The 21932-nt window shown below is 35.1% G+C and overlaps 1 pseudogene; it reads left to right on the top strand.

The window, feature by feature from the left end:
- Window positions 1-3753: 3753 nt before the first annotated feature.
- Window positions 3754-5052, top strand: LOC105863897 (disintegrin and metalloproteinase domain-containing protein 32-like; annotated as a pseudogene).
- The last annotated feature ends 16880 nt before the right edge of the window (window positions 5053-21932 follow it).

Genomic DNA, 21932 nt, shown 5'->3' with positions numbered 1-21932 from the left:
GTTAAACAGATGTTCAATTGATACTATGGTCTCCCCCCAACCAGCATTGACTCTGTTTTGACCAATCTTTTAGATTTGAATTTCTAACCAGTAAGAGGCTGTGAATAAGCAAATCCTATATGAATTGGCTGCCTTTTTAGGTGCCATGACAAAAGTTCCTGAGTTGGATTCAGAAAATACTTAGGCATAGATATGAGGGCGGGGGTGGGGGGTGGGGGTGGGGAGAGGGGGTAGAAATCAATAAAAATCAGTGTTTTGAATTTGCTTGGAAGTTTTGAATCTGAACGTAGTGGGGCCTAGACTCTCCTAGAGTGACTGTATTGGAGGAAATAGCAGTAGGTAGAAAATGCAAATGGAAAAGTATACTCAGGGAGAGCTAAGCCAGACTCTCTGTCTGGAGCTTCTGGGTCTCTTCTGCATATTGGCTTCAAAGTTTCTCTCCCTTTGAAGATTCTCTTATCTCTTCTATGCATTTTATCTACACTTAGCCACACAGGCTCTGGCTTTATAGTCTCTTTCAGTTTGGCAGCGAAGAAAGGCTAATTGTAGTCTCCCTGTTCCAATTCACAATTCTCACACTCAAAGTCCTGATACCCACCTTCCTCCTCTCACTTCCCCACCTGGGTCAGGGGGGCCACCCCAGCTCCCATCAGCTGCTGGTAGGAACTCAGAATTTCGTGACCTGCTGCCCTTTGGTAGCTTGTGGGAAAATGACGTGGGCAGCTTTGGGAATGGAAACCTGTGAGAATTTAAGACACCTCTAGAACATAAAATCATATAACTTTCCATTCATATTCCTCTGTAATCCTCCTTAGAGATGCTAAGAGTTATAGCTAATCTTTTAAAAAGAGAAGGAAGTTGTCAGTTTTTAAAAATTGGTAGCAGATGCTAGTTTCAGGTAAACAGCTTTTCTCCTTTTTATTGAAATGACAGAAAAAAATAAATAGAACAAAATATATTCTTCTGATTTTCATGAAATGATTTCCCTGCTAAATTATTCCTCAGAAAATTGGTTTAGGGTAGTAAAAGATCCCCCAGTAAAGCTCAATATGATTGTTTGAGAGAAGCATTGTTTTGCTGAATGGTTATAACGCACTCTGGGGGAATGCGCATGATTTAAGTACAATTAATCTGACTACCAGCATTTTACAGCAAGTACCAGAGATGTAGTCTAACCAAATATTAGAGCTCTATTTAAAAAACATATATTCTTTCCCCTTTACCTTTTAAAATATTTTAATTGAAATGAAATACACATAACAAAAAATTAATCACTTAATCCATTTACATTTTGAATAAAGGTTGAATGTCATGGTTGGAAAGTCATAAAATTAAAAAAGGAAAACAACTCTAAGCAATAACAATCAATGAAAAAGCGTTTTAAACCAATGGAGTAGCCACATGAGGCTTAGGCACGACAGACTGCTTCCAGCGGCAGCAACAGGAGAGAAGGGAGCAGCAAACCCTTTCCCCAAACCCCAAGGAGCTAGAGAAATAGACAGCATCATCCTGGACTGCGTGAGGAAGTTGTCCTATCTCTGGAAGCTGACTCCACATGGTGATCTGTTAATTTGAATGATGGAGGGAAGAAATGGATGGGACTATTTAAGAAACACAAGTTTCATTGCTCCCTATATGTGTGGCTGTAGAGTAAGCTTTTATCAAAAATCCAAATTATTTGGCCATCAATTTATAACCCCAGCTCACTTGACACTAATGGGTTGAAATTAACTTGCTTTATGCAAGGTTTTTAGAGATCATATGTACTGTGGTTAAGCTCTCAAATTCACTTATTCATTATATCATAATGATGTTATCTCTTAAAAACATAAATAGATCTCCATTGTTTTCACAGAATACTTTAAAAAACAACAACAGCAAACAAACAATCCATGTCTTTAAGAAAACTTTTGTTGTTTTTAGAGACAGGGTCTCATTCTGTCTTCCAGGCTGGAGTGCAATGGCACCATCATAGCTCACTGTAGACTGGAACTTGAACTCGAATTCGAACTTGAACCCCTGGGTTTAAGTGATCCTCCTGCCCCAGCCTCTCAAGTAGCTGGGGCTATAGGTCATGATACCATGTCCAGCTAATTTTTCTATTTTTTATAGAGACAGGATCTCACTATGTTGCCCAGGCTGGTCTTGAACTCCTAGCCTCAAGCTATCCTCCTGCCTTGGTCTCCCAAAGTGCTAGGATGACAGGCATGAGCCATCCAAGACCTTCACTTAGCTCCCCATGCTGTATGGCCAACTTCAGTTCCCATTGCTTTTCCCCTTTCTTTCCTTCCTCCCACATGGGTCTTCTTCCTTGGTCTAGAAAATATTAAGGATGCTCCCATATCAGAGCCTTTGCGAGATTATGATATTTCCTAGAATATTCATTTCTATAATTTTTATTTGGTTTATTTTCTCATTTCATTTAGTCTCTCTCCAATACAAAGTGATAAGAGAATCCTTCTTTGACTAGTCTATTTAAAACAGCACTCACCCATAATTATTTATGTTTTGATAGTGCCTTACTTTTTCTTTATAATACTCATTGGTGCCTGATATTACATTACTTATATTTCTACTTTTTATTGTTTTTCTCCTCCATTGGAACATAAACTCCTTGAGAGCAGGGACCTTATCTGTTTTGTTCCCTTAATCCATAGTGTCTAGAATAGTAGGTACTGCAAATGTCAGTCTGTAAACTTTGTGTTACCAGTTCATGGCAAGATAAATACATTATGTGAGAAAAGCATTTGGAAACTTTGTAGTAATTTGACATTGATGCAACATCCAAGTATGGGATTTTATAGATGACAAAAATTATCAGCCTATGGTGAATTGAGGGGAAAACATAAACCTAGTCCTTCAGCCAGAAAGTTTGAGAGGTAGGGTCCTAACCTTATCTACCTTAATAAGATGCCCGTTCAATTAGATGGTGGAAGGTAAATACCATAAAAATAGATTCCAGTGGTCAGTACTATGTAGGAACGTGACCTCCAAAGTGTAGAATACCCTTCTAGACTTTGCACCTTGTGTCACTGTAAAAGAAGTCCAAGGCTTGGTGGTCGTCTTCGGATTCCAGAGACAACACATCCCACATCTGGTGTGAAGCTCTGATCCATTTAACAAGTAACCTGCCAGGGAATGCTCTGCAGTAGGCTCAAACTTCAGAGAGGACCTGGCTGAATCCAGGTGGCAAATAGAAATTCGTTTTGGAGCCTTTTACAATTCTCCACTGTGGAATCACAGCATAGAACTCTAGTGTTTTAGAAGAAAGTCATGCTCTGTTTTCCAGAAACTCAGTTTCTGTTTGAGAAACAACTGTTAACTTGCTACAAGATCCAAAGAGAAACTGAACACATGACTTTGGGACAGGCAGTCAAAGCTACCTAGGATGAAATGGGTGTTATTTAGTTCATCAAGCCATGTCATTGAGTGCAATCAGCAGTAATATAATTGGAAAATGTATTATACATGTATATTTCCATCAGCAATGTATAGCATAGTATTTTTGGTCTAATGTGTGATGATACATGATGCATGACAATTACCTCTAAATCTTAAAAGGGAAACTGAAAATCAATTGAGTGACAATAATAACCACCAAATAATAACTTAGAAGTGTATATTCAGTGGAAATAACCTTCAAAAATGAGGGCAAAAACATATATCTTCAGACACATAAAAAGTGAAAGAATTGATTGCCCGCCGGGGCCACAGCCCCAGAGAACACCGGCTGCCTTCGCGGCCCCCAGTCCCGCGTTCTGCCGGCCAACAGACCACCGTCGAGCCGCTTGGAGCCCAGAAACCACAGCATGTTCCACCTGCTGCTGCTGCTTGCGGGGCTCTGTGGCCTACCAGCCTCAAGACCAGGAACAGATATCCTATATTATTCCAATAGATGAGAGACCTTATACTGTGCATCTTAAGCAAAGATATTTTGTAGCAGATAATTTTATGGTTTATTTATATAATCAAGGATCTGTGAATTCTCATTCTTCAAATATTGAGACTCAATGCTACTATCAAGGAAATATCGAAGGATATCTGAATTCTGTTGTCACACTCAGCACGTGTTCTGGACTGAGAGGAATACTGCAATTTGAAAATGTGTCTTACGGAATTGAGCCTCTGGAATACACAATTGAATTTCAGCATCTTCTTTATAAATTAGGGAAAGAAAACAATGAATTTCCAATTTTTAACAACCATAACAAAAACACAGAAAAATACCCAATGGATTATAACATTTTTATAAGTAAACAATTGGAATCAGATGTTCCAGATTTATTTCCTCTTTATCTAGAAGTACATATTGTGGTGGACAATGCTTTGTATGATTACTTGGGCTCTGATAGCATGATAGTAACAAATAAAGTTGTCGAAATTGTTGGACTTGTGAATTCAATGTTCACCCAATTTAAAGTTACTGTTGTGCTGTCATCATTGGAGTTGTGGTCAGATGAAAATAAGATTTCTACAGCTGGTGAGGCAGATGAATTATTGCATAGATTTTTAGAATGGAAACTGTCTTGTCTCACCCTAAGGCCTCATGATATTGCATATTTATTCATATATAGGGATTATCCACATTATGTGGGAGCAACATTTCCTGGGAAAATGTGTGTTACCCGTTATTCTGCAGGAATTCTATTGTATCCCAAGGAGTCAACTCTGGAGGCCTTTTCCGTTATTGTGACCCAGCTTCTGGCACTCAGTCTGGGAATATCATATGATGACCCAAAGAAATGTCAATGTTCAGAAACCACCTGTACAATGAATCCTGATGCTATGAAATCCAGTGGTGTGAAGAGATTTAGCAGTTGCAGTTTGAGTGACTTTAAACATTTTACTTCAAATGTGGGTGCTAGATGTCTTCAAAATAAGCCACCAATGCAACGGCAACGGGGATCAGTCTGTGGCAATAATAAAGTGGAGGAAGATGAAGTCTGTGATTGTGGTACTCCAGAACAATGTGGACCTGATAGCTGTTGCGATCCTCAAAATTGTGTGCTGAAACAAGGAGCACAGTGTCATAAAGGATCATGTTGCAAAAACTGTCAAGTCTTCCAATCCATTTGTAAGAAGTTTCTTATATGAGAATACCTCTGTTGAACTATCTATCATGCATTCTATCTTCTTAACTGTCCTCGACTCACACAGTGTTATGTTTTTATTTTCTAGAATCTTATCATGTAGTTACATTTTTACCTCTGTAATATTTTTAGTGTCGACTGGAAGTCATCAGTTAAGAATTAGGACATAGATGCTAATTTAAGATTCTTTATATACATTTTTAGAGTTCTACAATGAGTTAATTAACTATAAAATAATTGAGGAGAAAGAGTAGAGTTGGGCTCCTTTCTCTCCAAAGATGCTTATAGTTGAACTGCATCTTTAATCACCCTCCTGAGTCCTCTGCAGTTATTTATGTTTGACATTTGTCCCAGAATTTAAAAGTATTCCACACTTACAAACTATGGCTTGAATAAGTATTTTTTTGGCAATTGAATAAATTACAATATTTTTGCTCAAAAGACATAATTTTTCCAAGCTAACGTGACCTTTCCTCCTTATATTTAAAACACAAATAAATCTTTGGCTTCTATCATAAAAAAAAAAAAAGTGAAAGAATTTATCAGTGGCAAACCCAAACTAAGATAAATAATAAATAATTTTCTGTAGGCAGAGGGTTGATTCCTTATGGCATCTCAGAGTTACAGGAACAAATGATAAGCGGAATAAATGGTAAATATATATATATGTATACGTATATATATATATAAATGTAAATGAATATTGACATGTGAAACAATAACAATAATACATTGAATATTTGAACATACATAGCACATATGGCAGAGGTAGAGTAAATAGGGTTAAATATTCTATCTTACATAGAAAATGGTAAAAGTACTAATCTATCATAGACATTCACAAGTCAAAAATGTATGTTATTTCTAGAATAAATACTAGAAAAATAGTAAAATAATGTATAACTGACAAGTTGTAGTGAGCAAATGAAATAATAAAATTATTTATTTGATTTAAAATAATATAATAAAAAGAAAAATAAAAACAAAGAAATGAAGGAAAAATAGGAAGTGAAAGCAAATAGTAGGATGGTAAATTTAAATAACCAAATATAAGCAATTATATTACTATAAGTTGGATAAATACATTAATTTAATGACAAAGATGTTCAGACTGAAAAAAAAACCGTCACCATTTGCTGCTAATATGAGACCCATTTGAATATAAGATTTGAGAAACATTGAAATTATAAGGACAGATATGTTATTCTATGTAAACAGTATCTAAAATATACTAAACTAAAGGTAGATCAAAAAGGGTCTGTTTATAATAATAAAAATGTTTACTTCACTAGGAAGATTCACTAGGAATCATAAATGTGCACTTAATTTAGCAAATATACAAAGTAAAAATTGGTAGAGTTAAACAAAGAAGTAAATAAATCCACAATAATGGTGGAAGATTACAATGTATCCTTCAGCAATGAAGAGAACAGGCTGGCAAAAAAAATCAGTAAGGATATAAAAGATTTGATCAACAAACCAAATGACATTGATATAAATGGTATATGTAGAACATTGTATATAACAACTGCAGGATATATATTTTTCTTAATTACATGTGAAACATCCATAAAAACTCACCATATATTAGGCAATAAAGTAGGCTTTAACAAATTTTGAAAGATTTCAATCATCTGTATTGTGGCCCAGCAAAATTTAGGTATAATTAAAGCCATTCTTAGAGGAAAATACAGTCTTAAACATACATATGAGAAGAGCAAATAGGATGAAAATCAACTTGTTTTATTAGCCATCTAAAAAAGTTAGAATAGTACATTAAATCTCAATAGAGTTAAAGGAAGGAAATACAGAAAAATGTAGGACCAAATGGCTTTACCAAGGAATTCAGCCAAAGACTTGAGAATGATTGATCTATAGATTTTGTGTGATATCAGTAAGTGTCCGAGAAGTTATCTTAACGGAAATTGGCAAGCATTTCCTGGGATACATATGGTAATTCAAAGGCCAACAATGGCTGAGAAAATCTTGGGGAAGAATGACCAAATAAAAGTACTTCTCTAGATTTCCAGATTTACTTTGAACTTAAGACAACCTGATGTTGGCACAAAGGACAAGGAGACCCACTGAACAGAACAGAGGGTCCAGGCATAGACATACACATATGAGGTCACAAGACTGATGTTGGTAGTGGCTCTGCAGAGGAGCAAGGAATGGACAATCTTTTAATAAATGATGCTGAATCAATTGAGTATATATATGAGAAAACAAAATTTGGTCTAAAGTCATGTCATAGATAAAAATCAATTTAAGGTGGATTGTTGCCCTAAATATTAAAAATATAACAATAAACATTTCTACAAGGTAATATAATAGAATATTTCAAAATTATAATTTAGTTAAGTGTGACTTAAATAATACAAAACAATCACTGGCCATAAAGAAACATTGATTTAAAAAATGGCTTTATCATTAAGAAAGACTTGTATTTATCAAAGATACGGTTAAGAGAATGAAAAGCAAGCTGGAAAATGCTCCAAGACATTTGCGACACATCAACTCTCAGGACACTTCTTTCCCAGAATATACGTAAAGCTTCTTCTCTAAGTCAAACAGGAAAAAAAAAAACCAAATCAACACAATGTAAAAATGGGCCAGAAACTTGTAAAAGCACTTATGGAAAGAAGACACCTGAAAAGACAAGGATACAAAAAGGTGCTCAACCTCAGCATCATCAGGAAAACACGAATTAAAATCTGAGACACCACTGTACATTTGTTCGCATGGCTAAAACTAATGAGATTGGCAAGATCAAGTGCAAGTGAGGATATGAAGATAAATGAGACTCTCTGATACTGCTGGTAGAATAAAAATCATATAATGTCTTTGGAAGATTGTTAGGCAGTTGCTACTAAATTTGAAGGTACACATATTCTATAAACTAGAAGTTTCACTCTTAATTATATACTCATAATAAATCCACATATATGTGTACAAATATAATCATAATAGTCCCAAACTTCAAACATCTTAGAGGCCCGTGAACAGAAAAATGGTAAAATAAATTGCGGTGTGTTCATATAAGGGATCCCGCACATCAGTGAAAATAAACAAACTCTTGTCACAGAAAGCAACACAGGCGAATCTCACAAATGTGATGGTGAATAGAGGAAACTGCACATTAAAGAATTCAAACTGTAGGATTCCTTTTATCAAAACATTTGAAGCCAGGTAAAACCAATATCTGGTTTTAGAAACGAGGACAGGGATTCCCTTCAGTGAGGAAGGAGGGAACTCCTGAAGTGCTAGTCATGTGCTACTTCTTGACTTTGGGGGAAGTTCCACAGGTGTGTTCATTTCGTGATAATGCATTCATTGAACTACACGCATAAGATTTGTGCCCTTTTCTCTATGTGCCCTTTAATATGTGTTTTATGTGTCATACTTCAACAACATATTTTAATAAAGAACAGAATATGCAGATAATTACTGGATGTCCTTGTCCATTGACAACAAAATGAGCATATTAGAGAATAGTCAAGGTCCTTTCCAGGAAGTAGGATGGAGCCACAGATCTGCCCCTTGCCTTCTTGAGGAAAGAACACAGACAGTCCTATTTGACTGTATCCTTTTATAAATCTATTATATTTCAGTATTTGACAATATTTATTTAAGTATTTTTGCAAGTATTAACAATCCCTTGTCACTTGTGCCCATCAAGTGAGCATCTTCTAGTTTTATGTCATGATTGCAAGCTCCAAGTTTGCAATCCAAAGCTGTAAGTTTGAGTAGTTTACATGTGACACACTTTGTGTAACACACAGATCTTCCTCATTCTTTGTGATCACACAGAAAATAACCATGTGCAGTGCTTCGCTTAGTTTAAGCTATGGCATCATATATGACCTATTTCAGAGTCAATAGTTGATACTTAAATTTAATACAATGGCATCATAATTTTTAAAAATGTCTATGCTTTTAAATCTGCCAAATGAGGTGAAACATGAACAACAACACAAAGCAATCTATGCTATTTATATCACTTACAATACTACAATAAAAAATGTTTTCAATCAACTCTTTCATTTTTTACCACTTTACAAAGTCTGCCAATTGAATGGTTAACTGGGTTGGCAGAATGAAGACTGAATTGATTTTTTAAATAGTCTTATAAAGCTATTTTCTATAGTAGAAAGAAGGTGATATATCCAAACTTGTTGTTGGATTTACCACTCTTCGTTAAACTTTTTTAGTATGTCATCTTCAAAATATTTGAGATTTCCATCTTAATTCCATGTCTCAAATTAAGAGCATAAAACTATGACATACATTTTCCTATATTCACTTTAATAGATTATGCAGAGTGAAGATGACATACTAAAAAAGTATGATCTTTAAATGATTGCCCGCATTTAAAAATACAGGTGACTTCCTTTGGTGATATAGGTGGCTCTTCTTACAGCTTAATTGGCAACTCTCATGAAGTTTTTCATATCATAAATAAATCCCCTATAGTCTCCACATAACTCTTATTTATAACTGTGACTGATAACTGAGTCTGTTGGTGCCAGGTTAATGCATTGAAGAATGATAAGAATATGTGCTACCCTGATTCATGAGGTTGAAAGACTTTCCATTGAATGGAACAACTCTGTAATGAACAATGGTTTTGGCAAAAGCATAGTTTCTTCTCATTATACTAAAATGACAGATACAGAGGCATGGAGGCCCAAATAAGGTTTTCAATATATGAAAATGATGTTGTGATCACTTCAAGAGAGACATTTATTGATGGCAATGATACCAGAATTTGGGAGAAGATACAAGAATTGATAACTGATACGTACAATTCTGGTCCACACCATCAATTTAGTAGAGTCTGACCTGTGACCAGTGACAAATTAGGTCATAAGCAAGAGATTCAAGTTGTTTGACAATGTTCTCCTCAAAATATGGCATATGAAATACAATACACCAAATGAGGTCTGAGTAGTGATATTGGAATATTATCATTACTCAAATGAACAATGTATTTAAATATAAAGGGACCTAAGTTTCCATTCAATACAATATTTAGTAGGCATTTGTACTCTCATGTTGAGCTTGCAATCAGAGGGAACCTTTATATCTTTATCACTCAAACTTTTGCTGAGCTGGATACCTACATGTTACTTGTGCAATCAATTTAATCAAATCAGAATGTAAGATGTTTTTATTCATCTCTTAAAAATTCATGTCTTTAACTGACCCACATTTCCAAACCTAGAGATTGTTTTGAACCTTCATTCTGTCATTCCACATCATGGCTACCCCTTCTCATTTTGTATCTTTTGCAAATATGCTAAGCCACATTTCCTAGGCAATGTTTAATAGAGTGACACAGGAATAGTATGGGTGTTGTGCAATGGGGAACCACTTTTCAGCTCTAATTCCAGACATAAAGTAATTCCTTCTGCCAAAAAGATTTTAGAACAACCTCCTCCATTACCACAGCACACTGAGACTGCAGATAGTGGCAAAGATGATGCAGAGGATGGCAACAACATCCTGCACTCGGGTCAGACAAAGGGACAAACTGCCTCACCCTGGCAGGGATTCCCATTATCTGGTGAAGCCAGCAGGCAGGGTTCTGCAGAGCATACTGTAGATAAGAAAGCTCTGACTGAAATCCACTGATAAAGATGCAGTTATAAGGGATGAGAAGTATATTTGTAAAGTCTCAAAACCAAGTGTCACGGTTCTCAAACTAAGTGACATCCCAGTGAGATCAGCATAGGACACATCTTGTGAAACACACAGATGAGGCTCAACAGCAGGTCAGCTGCTCCGGGGTCAGCAGGGGGTTGGGACTGCAGGTGGGTCTAGCACCCACTCTGTAGAGCTTTGATTTGGTTATATAACATCTGGCAAAATATATATGGTTCTCATTATGAACATGATTTTCAGAAACATTTTTTGTTGTTGTTAGCAGCACTAACTAGCTATTAAAACCAAGATTCTGGTACTTAGATGGGGAAAAACAGGCAAGCAACACCTTCACAGAAAGACTTTTTATCATACCGAGGTGTATTTATGGCTTAGAGTGTTCTATATTTTGGTCTCACTGAGATCTTCTTAATAAATAGTCCCGTGCTGGCTTTTAGTGCATGTCTCTCTCTGTCCTAAATGGTCACAGACCATCTGATTAACAGTTTGTTCTAATATTTAAGATATCTTTAATTTTGATGATTAATATCTGGATCCATCCTTCTCCCCTTTTTCAAATTCAAGGAATATTTTCTAATCTTTAGTACCCCAGTACCTCTTCTCTTCTCCATATCGTCTTCACATTTTTGGCAACAATTTTGTAATTCCATCTGAGTTTTTGTAGTTCATTGGGATCTAATTCTTCTAGACACTTTATTTCATTTTAAACAGGTAGTTAATTTCTTATAGCCTCTTTATGTAACCACCTTGGTCTAGTTCTATTCCTGAACATTCTTTACGTATCTTTTCATTTTCTTCCTTTCATCCTTCTCTTTCTTTTTTCTCTTTTTTTCTTTCTCTTTTCTTTTTCTATTTTTCTTTCTCTCTTTCTCCTTTCCTTGTCCAGTGTTCACCACCATGCTTAATATGTAATAGATTCCCAATAACTACTTAATAGCTTGCCTTGTCGCTCACAACATTACAAAAGCCGCTGTCTTGGAGATGCTGGAGAAATGTCAGATATCTTTGGCTTGTCATCTCACCATCTGTTCTTCACTTTAGATTCTTTTTGGAAACTTTGCCTAAGCACATAGATGATTCACTTTCTTTCCCATCGTGTTGATGACATTTCCCCAAGTGTTAAACCTCATGCTCGTGGTTAATCAATTCTTGGATCGTGCATCATTCCAGCCTGATGATTCTTGCTATAGAATCCATGTGTCTTTTGTGGGGCTATAGACTGTGGTCTTCAGAGTATTTCAAAACTTCTGACATTGGCTCACTCACTGCTAGGGATTAAAGTTTGCCAGTTTTTCTGTTAAAGTGAGAGGGCCTTCTTAATCTGAGCATTTGCCTTTTATCTTTCATTGAGCTCACCAACTGTTGTCAGGACCACTTTAATAGTTAACTCCTTTTCAAGGATTTATGAGACTTTAGAGAAAAGTAGGCTAATGTTATGCTTAACACTCAGAAGGCCAAAATTCCCAACAAGCTTTCATCAACAAGTCATTCATTCTGAAAATTCTGGTGAATGGAAAACTCTAGAGAAAATTCAACACATTCTGAATGAAATAATTAAATGCTGAAATTGGAAGGGATCTTAGAAATAATTTAGCACATCCCCTTCATTTTACTTGTGGGAACAAATGAGACCCAGAAAGACTAAAATATGCCCAAAGTAGTTCTGTAAGTTGTCAAGTGACAATTAGAAGCCAACACTTCTGACAGTAATCCTAGGGCAAGGCTCCTTCAGTAGAATTCTACCATCCATTGAGGCTTTCCTCGACAGAGCAGTTTGCGAGAGTTGGATAAAGGGCAGGATAAAGTAGCATAGAACTAATGAGTGGGTTCTGGCTGAAATATGGCCTTTCATAAGTGAAAAAACCTTATGGACTCTGCAAAGAAATTTTTGCATATTCCCATGAGTGGTGAAACCAGAGGTTTCATGGGGTTTGCTAGAGATAATGATTGATGTGGTTGCTGATGATTAGAATGGAAGGTGTTGAAAACGGGTGAAGCCCATGCAGGCAAAGTGTGGCAGAGTTCTGAGTGATTAGGGTAGAGTTTAGCAAATTTACCCTCCCATCAATAAGAGAGTATTCCTTCACCTTCTGATTATGATGAATTTATAGCCAGGGGGGTAGGAAAGAATTTGTTGTTTCAAAGAACATCTTCTGTGGAAATATCTGTATTTCTCAAAGAAAGACTAATTATGGACAGCATCTCTTGGGTGTAAATTTAATCAAATATGGTTTCCTAAATTGGTGCTTACCATTTTCTGCATTCCCACTTGGCAGGTGTATGTGTGGGCAAGGGTTCTTTGTGTGGCAGTGTAATTACATGCAAAATATATTTTTTATCCTTGCTCATTTGGCTCTGTTCCTCAAAGCTCATCTTGTGAAGAAGTGAGGGGACTGATATTGAATTGTGTAATAGTGAATCATTTCGGATTGGCTTTGTTTTAGTGCAGATTTGCTAGATTGTACACCCTTTTCAATCTATGTCAGTTGTCATGCCTGCTTCTATTTTATTATTTCTCAGTCAACTAAGAAATTGCCCTCCTGTTTTGTACACCTTACGCTGCACAGATGCACGGGCCTCCGCCAGAGCAGCATGCAGCAACTTTCAGAAGTTTAATTCTTCCTTGAACATGCAGAACAAGTCAGCAGCTTTCAAAGACTGTGCTTTGAAAAAAAAAAAAAAGATTACTTTTAATGAAAAGAACTCCACATTTACCATCTATTACAAAAATTCAGGCACACAGAGCTTGGAGCAAAAAGACGGGACAGAATAAACCAGCATTGTGTTGAATCATAGAAATGTTAAGAGTACAAAAGACACAAAAGATGCTGTACTGAAGAAGGATATAAGGTCACAGAGGAAGGAAAAAAGTGAACTACGGTGATAAGAGGAGGTGAAATGTAATTGTCTGTGTACCTGAGGGTAGGCACCACAGAGTCCTGAAACCCGGAATTGTTAACAGCCGTCTCTTGAGGGGAGCACTAACACTTCAGAGTCTCTAACACTGCAAGTCAGAAAATCAGAGAAATGTAAAGGAAGTAAATTTGTGCCACTGAATATCTTCTGAATAATTATACGTATTGTGTTATAAAAAGAACCATTCCTTAACTTATAAAATAAATGGTTCCGGAATAAAATGAACAAATCAGGGAGAGAATAGATTTTTAAAAAATTGTTGCAAAGGGCTTTAAAAAAAAGAAAAATTATTGTCTTTTATTCTGGTGATTATATCTGGCTTTTCCTTGTACTATTTATACTGTAAGGACTACTTCTTATCATTTTTGGAATTAATCTATGTTATGTACCTTATTTTGTGAATTGTAGGTATATTCTGTGGAAGCCATTTCATAGCCATGGTGCTAAATAGTTACATGAACTCAACCTAATATAGGGAGTATGTTTTGGTCTTTCCCCCCCCCGTGATTTGAACTGTACATAGCTGAGGGTTGATACAATCTAGAGCCATATGTGTAAGTTGGGGTACGGTGGTAACCAAGCCCTGGCCCCTCATGGAGGTTGCAGGTTAGTGAGGAATACAGAGGAAAAAGGGTAAACAAACAAGACAAGTATGATATTTGGGGCAAGTTTTCTGGTGGGTAATGTTCGACAGGATTCCACACTCTAGTGGTGTTTACACCTTCCCAACTTGTACCTGTTCCTGATTCTGAAAGAGTATATTTTTATAACTCCGCTCCTCACCAAATGTTAACCATGCATGCACCTCAGTTCTTCGCAGAAACTCTTGTTCTGGGCTGTGCATTCATGCTCCTTCTCTCTGCTTTCCTAGGTGGCTGAGAGGAGAAATTCACAGCTCTTTTTTAAAAAACTGCATTTGCAGAACTTAGGGGCTGCTTATGGTGAATTCTTGATGAATTGAATGTGAAGAAAAACTGTGGCTCCTTAGACTAATTTGGCTGTTTCCTATTGTGGGGAAAGAAATGTGTAACCAGGTATGTTTTCTACTTCTCTTGACAAAAATCACAGTGCTTAATGTCCTACCCAAGTGTTACAATCTGCTCAATTCAGTTGCCTGAAAAACACCTATTCCTTCTGCTTTCTTCAGATGTACTACTCTGATTTATCCTTAAATGTGTGTTCATAAGGAGGTAGTGGGGACAATTATGTAATTATATGTAGTCAAGTTCAAGGGTGATTCCAGTTTGCTACCATGGGTAGCATATTTCTGAAGACAAGGCTTCTCTTGTAGGGATTGCATAAGCTTCTTGTATTTATCCAGGTTTGGTATTTAATTATTCATCTTTTGCAGCATCATTTTTTTTTCTTTCTGAAGAACTTTTGCACCAGCAGACATTTATGCTCTAACATCTGTATTAAAAACAAAACAAAACAAAATAAACCAAAACAAACAACCTTTGTTTCAACCACCCTCTCCTTCTCATCTTTCTTTCTGCCTCTTTGTAGAAAAACTCTCTGACCTCACATTCCCTTCCAGTGTGAAATGAGGGTTGTGGTTCATTTTCTTTCTTTCTTTCTTTCTTTCTTTCTTTCTTTCTTTCTTTCTTTCTTTCTTTCTTTCTTTCTTTCTTTCTTTCTTTCTTTCTTTCTTTCTTTCTTTCTTTCTTTCTTTCTTTCTTTCTTTCTTTCCCCTCCCTCCCTCCCTCCCTCCCTCCCTCCCTCCCTCCCTCCCTCCCTCCCTTCCTTCCTCCCTCCCTTCCTTCCTTCCTTCCTTCCTTCCTTCCTTCCTTCCTTCCTTCCTTCCTTCCTTCCTTCCTTCCCTGGTGTGCAGATCCCTGCTGCCCAAACGATGTGCACCTCAACACAATTCTCTTTCCTCTGCCACTGCTGTCTTCCTTTGTATCTTCCTTAGAGATTTTTCCTTGTAGGAGGTTAGTTGAGAAGAAACATCCATTTACATATCTACTTGTCTCAAGGGGTTAGGTTCCATATCTGAAATCTCTATGTTGGCCTCATACCTACTTTTCTTCTTGTATTCATCCTACTGTCCAAATCATTTGTTTATTTGTTTATACCAACCAATCCTGCATATGTTTTGTTAGCTTCTTCCCTAAATATTTCAAATTTTGTTGATTGTATCAATGAAATGGTACCTTTTAAATTTCATTTTAAAATTGTTCATTGCTAGTTAATGTACAGAAACACAATCAATTGGGTTGATCTGGATTCTTGCAGCATTGCTAAACTGATGTATTAGATCTAGTAGCTTTTTCTTTTTGGGTATATTGTATGAATTGATCTAATAATATTATTTTATTTATTATCAATATTTATTATTTATTAATATATTATTTAATATTTATTATCAATAATATAATATTGATAACTATTATTGATAAATAATATTTGTACATTTGTATGGGTACATATGATCTTTTGTTACATGCATAGAATGTTATAGATCAAGTCAGGGTATTTAGGGTATCCATCACTTCGAATACTTTTTTCCCCAATCTTAAGGGGAAAGCATTGAGTACTTCATTGTTTGTGATGACATCAACTGAAGGCCATTCACAGGTTTCCTTCAAAAGACAAGGAACTTTACTTCTATTGCTATGTTACAGAGATTTTTTTTTTTTAAATCCTAAGTAAAAGGTTGACGTTTTAAGAAAACTTTTTCTACATCTGTTGAGATAATCACATGGGTTTTCTCTTTTAGTCTATTGCTATGGGTAATCACATGCATTAATTTCCAAAAGTTGAACTAACCTTCATTTCTGGGGTAAACCCCAGTTGCTCATGACATATTGTACTCTGTATATAATGCTAAAATATATTTGTTTTTAAATTTTTTATTGGTACATAATAGTTGTATATCTTTATAGGGTGCATGTGATATTTTGATACAAGCATACAATGTGAATTAATCAAATCATGGTAATTGGGGTATCTGTCACCCCAGGCATTTATGATTTCTTTGTGTTAGGAATATTTCAATTCCACTCCTTTAGTTACTTTAAAGTCTATCGTAACTTATTGTGGATTATAGTCACTTTGTTGTGCTATCAAATATTGTTCATTCTATTTAACTATCTAACTATACTTTTGCACCTATTAACTATCCCCACTTTATCTTCCCCTCCCCACTACTCTTCCCAGCTTCTGGTAACCATCATTCTACTCTCTGTCTCAATGAGATCAATTGTTTTTAATATTTAGCTCCCATACATGAGTGAGAACATGTGAAATTTGTCTTTCTATGTTTGGCTTATTTCACTAGAATATGTTTGTTAATATTTTGTTCAGGATGTTTGTATCTATATTTTTTGGGGTAAAAGTAAGGTAGAATAAATTATAGAGCTTTTATTATCAGCATGGAGAAAGCATGTGTGCTCTTAAAGTGACACATAGCTTTTCCTGATGGTGAATTATGTCAAGACAGAAATTTCTCATGTTGAACTTTGGGGAACACTATGCTTCACAGTAGACAATGTCCTCAACAGCATCTTCACAGGAAGTATAATGATGGATTTTATATGACTATTCCTATATTATAAATGGAAAGAATATAATATTCCAACACACACCAGTTAATTAAAATCTGAATGGGAATGCAGTGATATAGTTTAATTCTATCCCGTAATGGCCACCAAAGTTTGTATATTGTAGATACAAAATATACAATATTGTAGATATGTGAAATAATTGTGTGATTTAATATAATAATTCAACAGAATCAAGGAAGCTAAGTGCATTTTGCGTTATAGACAGCTCAACTATGTTTGCTCCCATGAAAGTAATTTCTCCATTTGTATTCTACTCTTTTTAACATTAGATTCTTTTTTTCTTTTAGCTCTTCTCAGTTATATGTCCTTTTTTTTTACAGTAGAATCATTTACCCATAATTATCTGGAATTATGGAATCCCTCAGAAGGAGTAAAATGGAGGTTTCATTTGGAGGATGAATATAGTCTGATTTTAGGCTCTTCAATTTTGTGTTCTTTTGCCCCATTTAGTTTTATTCCTTTCTCTTTTAGTTGCTATAGCTCTTTTCCATTCATCTATAAATTTCTCTAGTTGTCTCAATAACCATCACTGTTTCTGTTGTTTATGGCATCCCATAAAACACTGTGCTATTTGATTTGCTTTAACCAAACTCCAACTAACTGACCCAAATTTTAGTATTCTGTTGGTTTCGTTTTTCCTAACTCATAGGATGTAGGGTTTCTTGGAGAGGAGATGGAGCACATATCCTTCAAATAAACTTTTCTAAATGCAATTCTGTTAGGCTTTGATAGTAGCTGGACTGAATTGACTAAAACAATTTGCTGTTGTGACATTGGGAAAATGCAATCATATGGTCAGAATGAAGAGAGCTTGTAGCAACATCAGCATGATACAGCAATCAAAGCAAGAACAGGAATTCAGGAGGTATATTAAAGTTATGAGTTACTAAAAAAGTGTTAGATTATAATTTGCCAATAGGTAAAGTTTTTAAATATCCCTCAATCTGTCTTGGACTTTGTTTCTCCATATGAAGATGATGCTTCCTGATGCAAAAAAAAAAGGTATCTAGCTAATTTGGCAATTGTTTATAAAGTTGGCTTAGACTATGCCAAATTTTTTCCCAACAAGCATTTTCACAAGGGCTCACTGGTTTCTGATACAGTCTTGCTGTGAAACTGTTTCGTGAGCCATTTTGTTGAGCCAGATTACAGACAGAATCTATTTCCTGTGAGCATCATGGCTAGGAAAACCTCTCACAAGCCAATCTTCTAGTTAAATGTTCCAAATTACCAGTTAATTGCTCTAGCCTGATGCAACTGGTTCATGCATCTTCCAAATACCAAGTCAGAAGGAAATAGTGCAGACAACTGCAAATTATCCAGTGGATTTTGAGCCATTTATATAGCTAATTAAATATTGGACATATTTAGCATTTACCCAAATGCACCTAAATTGACAAAACCCACATCCTCAGAATAGCACTTCTTTTCTCATTAAGCAGAATATATAGTGATGAATAAATCTAAATTACAAAGTCAACATTGTAATTACTAAAGTACTTGGATGCATCTAATAAAATTTGGTTTTATTCAATTTATTTTGTATACCATAATGTATTTCATAAAAAAAGCACACCTGTGTCATCAATTATAAAAGAAATATGCATGCAGAACAAGTAGAGACAACTGCTGTGGATTACTAGTGGCCAAATGATTATTTAAGTCTTAAAAGGACTATATCATAAAAATAATATTTTCATCTAATCATTTAGGACATGTTCAAATGGCTTTAGGTGCCTAATTTAGACTTGAAAATGAATACAAAACTGTCTTATTAAATAACAATATAACTAGATAGCTTTAATGAAATTTTTAAAAAATAAAGACTTTTGAATTATAATAGGCCACTCATGCAGAATAATTCATGCACAATACTGGATTCCAATTGGGGACTGATTTAATAGTGATGTTAATGAAGTGCCAAGAAGAGAGTGAGTAATAGGGTGAAATTCCTTTGTAGCAATTTCCAGGAGAGGGATTTTTCTTTTCTTTTCTTTTCTTCTTCTTCTTCTTTTTTTTTTTTTTTTTTGGTAATAGAACTTAGAAATTTCAATTGGAGCAATTTCTTTTGGGTGGGAAAGTTTGATTGAAAAGAGAGAAAAAGATGAAGAGAAATAAGGGTAAGAGGGAAAACCTATTTTCTTACTTCATGAAATAAAAATTTGCTCATGTAGTATAAAATGAAATTGACTAAAAGTAAAAACAAAACGAACTCACTTTGTACATTTCTCAAGCTCAACAAAATGTAAACAATAGAAATAATGAAAAGAGTAAAGATATTTTGTAAATTTACCCAGTTTTAATGATCTTGTGCTCCTTTGATAGTTTCCTTAAAAAAATTGCCATCCCCAATGTAACAAATTTGATACATCATATGATTTAAATAATAAGTAAAATAAAAATGCATTTTACTACTGCAGTTAAAAATATCATTTTCTAAAAGGATTATAACAACAAGAAAACATTTTAAGGGATTGAACTCATTCAGTGGGAGTAGCTGTTCTAAGTTCATCACTGTGTTTATTTTAGAATGCAGTCTGTACAGTTAAATGTGATATTTCACCTGTTATGGAGACAACACCAACCTATTTGATACTATTGCCTGCTAGTTCCAACTATATACTCTTTCCCAAATATGCTAACTACAGAACATTTACAGAATGGAAAATGTCCCAAAGCAGAAGGCTGGATGGTTTAATAAGGCATAATTTTTATATATTTCAGAAAATGTTAAACTTATTACTAAAATTTTATGACTACTGAAAGACTTCAGAAGTGGTACAGGGATTACCTTTCACTCTCTTATACCAGCTTAGAAATATAATCTGGAACACTTCTCCTCTGTCATTTGTTTAGGGTGCTCCTTTTTTGTATCTGTCTGAGGATATTCAGTTGTCAATTTTTCCTAAGACTATAAAGAATACAACATTTTGAATTATTTTTTTTTTTAAATAAAAATGCCCTTCTGTTTCTATAAAATTTTCTCAGGGCTTGTACCATTTAGGCATCCTTTTATTTCTGTCATATCAGTATGTATAAATTATCACTTTACTGACAAGGCTTCTCTGGTATGAAATCTTCAATAGCTTTACACTGCCTATTGAATGAATTTTAGGCACATTAGTTGGGTGAACTATGTCCTCCAAAAATCTGTTCTTTTGCCGCTATTTGCCACTAATTTTCTACCTAGAAATGGTACTCTGGCCAGACTTCTTTTTTCCTCATGTTCAAAAAACAAAAACCCAAAACAATATAACCCCTTTCCATTTCTTGCCTAACTCATGTTGTTCTACAAATGCTGATCTTCTGTGGAATATCTACTTGGTACTACAGGTCTCGATCACATGCTTTGATACTTTGTCTATGAAGCCTTTCCTAACCTCCCAGTAAGAAACAATAATTTCTTCTTTGAACCCCTACAGCAATATTTGTCTCTCTCAAATTGTAGAAATTCACATATTTATCTCTCAACTTGCAATAGTCATGTGTGGACCTGAATTATTGTGTAGAAAAGAGAATGGCCTCAGGAGCCAGGGTGCCTGGGCTCAAATATAGACTCTGGAAATTTTTAGCTGTATGAGTTTGGGGAAGTTACGTGAACACTTTGAGTTTCAGTTTCCCCATCTGCAAAAATAAGATATTATTAATTATTATTAATTGTTCGAACTTGAAAGAGTTGGTATGTCTAAAGAACATAGACAGTACCTTGCACATAGTCCAGGGCTCACTATTTTATTGTATTATCTTGTGGCTTTCCTAACTATTATTGTTGAGTTCACAGAGGCAAGGACTCTAAATGATTTATTCTTGTGTGTAAGCAATATTATCTCAAATAATGTTTGCTGACTAAATGTGTAAGTCCTAAATTATGGAAGGAATTGTTTGGGTTTGAATTTTGTGTGATGAAATTTCCTATGAAGCTACCAACAATTAAAATTATTTGATTGATTTATGTTTATTTGGTTATCCATGAAATATTTATTTAGCACTTGTTACATGCAAAATATGGTGGTAGAACCAGTGGAAGGCAAAATACACACCCTTTGGCTTCAAAATACACAATCTTGGTTGACACCAAGTGATGCCATGAAAGCAGAAAGTGTAGCATTATGCAAAGAACATATAATTTTGACAAAGAAAGTCCCAAATTTCAGTCTTAGTTCTGTGATGTATAGCATTATTTAAGCACAACAATTTCCTCAAATAAAAAAAAATAACCCTAATAATATCATATCATTGTTTGTAATTCTGACAAGAATGAGATAATATGCTTAGAAAAAAAAAGCCTAGTACAGTAATTTGACACACAATACCCAAGTACCAGTTTTCTCTTCCAAATAAAACAAAAAGATTTTTTAAAACAATAATTTTAGATAAAGATTAAAGTGTTAACTGGACATTAAGACAAATTATCAAGGCATATGTGAAGCAGTACTTATGAGTTCATTTGTTCATTCACAACAATTGATTTCTACTTAGTACAAAAGACACTACAGTGAGTCTTATGGGGAAATCTAGAAATAAATGGGATATGTCTCCTACCACTAAATGGCTTATAATGTGCTGGGTACGTGGAGGCATAGTTAGAAATAATTATGGTGAATACTACAAATGTATATTTAGGGAAATTCAGATAGCATGCTTTGAGGTTTCTGAGGAGTGAGAGCACATTTCTGCCTTGGAGATTTTGAAAGCT

The sequence above is a fragment of the Microcebus murinus genome, chromosome 7 (genome assembly GCF_040939455.1).
Source record: "Microcebus murinus isolate Inina chromosome 7, M.murinus_Inina_mat1.0, whole genome shotgun sequence".
NCBI classification, from domain to species: domain Eukaryota; kingdom Metazoa; phylum Chordata; class Mammalia; order Primates; family Cheirogaleidae; genus Microcebus; species Microcebus murinus.
Note: the sequence above shows the minus strand (reverse complement) of the source record. Positions and strands in the feature narration are given on the sequence as shown.